Below are 2,653 nucleotides of genomic sequence, written 5' to 3'. Positions count from 1 at the left end.
ATAAATTCCAATCATATAGATGGCTCCTCAGAGTTTACTTTATTGTCATTACAGTGAACAAGACAACAGCACATTCCCTAAAATCTAAGCATTTACACCGTGTGAGCTCTCCAATGTCAAGAGGGCACAGATTTATGGCTAAATGATTTCCCACGTTCACTATTCGCTTAAAGCTTTAAACAGTGTAAACTCTCTGACAATAATGCAGGGCAGTGCTAGTGGTAAAAGATTTCCCACATTCATTGCACTCATAAGGCTTTTCTCCTGTGTGAAATCTCTGATGATAATGGAGGCCATAGATTCTGGTAAAATACTGCCCACATTCACAGCACAAGAAACACTGTCTCCCAGTACAAACGTTCTGGTCCTGAACTAGTGTGTGGTTGCAGCCCGTGGCTTTCTTACATTCTTTCCTGGTGTATTAATTTATTTTCTTCTTTGAAAACTCATACCAGACTTTGAGATTTCATTATCAACAAGAAATCGTGGATTTTCATACATGCAGTAAAAATTAAAAACTAATAATAATCCTGCAAGCCTTTCTCCTACTTAAAAGTTAAAGCTAATATACTGAAAAATCAAACAAAATAAAAAAAAAAACATTAAAACTAACACATTTAACAAGAAAGTTACAAAAAACCTCCCTAGCTGGTTTGGTTCAGTGGATAGAAAGTCGGCCTGCAGACTGAAGGGTCCTGGGGGTTCAATTATGGTCAAGGGCTGTGGGCTTGATCCCCAGTAAGGGGTGTTCAGGAGGTAGCCGATCAATAATTCTCTCTCATCATTGATGTTTCTCCTTCTCTCCTCCTTTGAAATCAATAAAAAATAAATTTTAAAAAAGTTAAAAAATCTAAAACTTAACAGAAATTATTTTTAAAAATCATGTCTAAATCAAAATACAAACTATCTCCAGTACCCTGCAACTGGCACAATAGTCATAGGAGTGGTCTGACCACCAGGCAAGCTCCTGGCATGGGGGCATTTGTATTACTGACTTTTTCTTGTCCAAGGATCAACTTTCTGATGTGTCCAAATTGCTTTCTACCTTCCTTTAACGGCGTGCTCCTAAAGTTCTCAGGATCCATATGGTTATCATTCCTCTATGCTGCTGTTTTTATATTTCCACAGCACCTGCTACCTTATAATTTACTATAGTATAGAATTTTTTGTGATTTCTTGACTATGCCTTCAATAAAGACTTTGAACAAACTTGCCTGAGAACACATTTCTTTATTCACTGATTATAACACAGACCTAGGTGAGCTTCTGAAGCAGATGAGATAATTAGTAAATGATTGTTGAATCAATCAAGCATGGTGCCATGGCATTCCTTCCACTCTTCTAAATTTTTTATGCTCACACCTAACTATGTCTTTCTCACCTCACCATTTTTTTCCCTTAGCATTCTCATGAATGAAAATGACTCACACTTTGTAGAAACGAGAACTTCCTTGTAGCTAAGTTTCCAGCATAGCCAAGGGCTCAAGGTAATTCGTTCACCTCTTAGAACTTAGTGTCCTTTATTTACCATCTGTTAAGACTTACCAGTTCTCAGGTTTCACAGAACCTTTTGTCTCCTCACTATTTACCAGTAAGTACTACTAATTGTATGACTTTATTAATAAACATTAATGCCTTTCTGTAGTTTGCTCATTCCGTAACATTTTCCAGAAATAATCTCCAGCCCCCATGCAAACACTTGTCACTGCATTTACAGGTGACATGATCATTATTTCCCAGTGAGGATATTTGATCATTGAATCCAAAACATTTATCTCAGTTTCAGATAGCCACTTTCCACACCTTCAGGGATGCGAACATTGTAACCATGTTGGTACCAAATGTAAATTTCACACGTAACCACTATCCCCAGGTCTATGTCATGTTCTTAGAGAAAACAGATCCTATCCCAGAATATTCAGTAAGAAATGTCTTAGAGAAAAACAATTATTTTCTATAGTTGGAACACAAATATAGAAAGTGAGGCACATGGGATATTCTACAGAACTAAAAGGCATAGTACCACTGCATCCACTTGCTTTAGAGCTGCCTAATATCGCCCCTCTATGTTTCCTCTTCACCTGCCTGGTGTACTCTTCCTCTCATCACTGCATGAACACACTGGGCCTCCTGATGTTCATTCTAAGAGCCTTGCTCCCCATGAAGTGAACAGCATGAAAACAGTGTGTTTTATTCATTATTTTTAGTGAACCTTAGTGTCCTTATAGCAATTGTTGGATATGCATATTTGACCTTTTCATAACACGAGCTAAATATGGAATCTGGAGGAGTATTTTACTAACATGTTTTTGATGAAGGTGGGCGTTAAGACTTCCTGATAGATTTAGTGAAAGAAGACACACTTCCAAAAACATGGCAATAAAATATTATAAAATACAAATAGCAAGATAAACAGACATGTAAAGATTCTCAAAGCTAAAGGATGGAGATGATTAGAATCCAATGAGTGCAGTTTGAACTGTGCCTGCAACTGACCCAATTATCTATGCTTAGCTCTTACCATGGTTATTATTCTCTTTAAAATGGCCTACATTTAGTATTTGTTATATCAGTTGTATCCTCGAAAGTGTATTTCTATCAGTTCTCTAGCTGGGAAAAACCAGTTTTACTTGACACAAATAATAGGTTACCA

This window comes from Myotis lucifugus, unplaced genomic scaffold, assembly GCF_000147115.1.
Source record: "Myotis lucifugus unplaced genomic scaffold, Myoluc2.0 scaffold_20, whole genome shotgun sequence".
In the NCBI taxonomy this organism is placed as follows: domain Eukaryota; kingdom Metazoa; phylum Chordata; class Mammalia; order Chiroptera; family Vespertilionidae; genus Myotis; species Myotis lucifugus.
Note: the sequence above shows the minus strand (reverse complement) of the source record.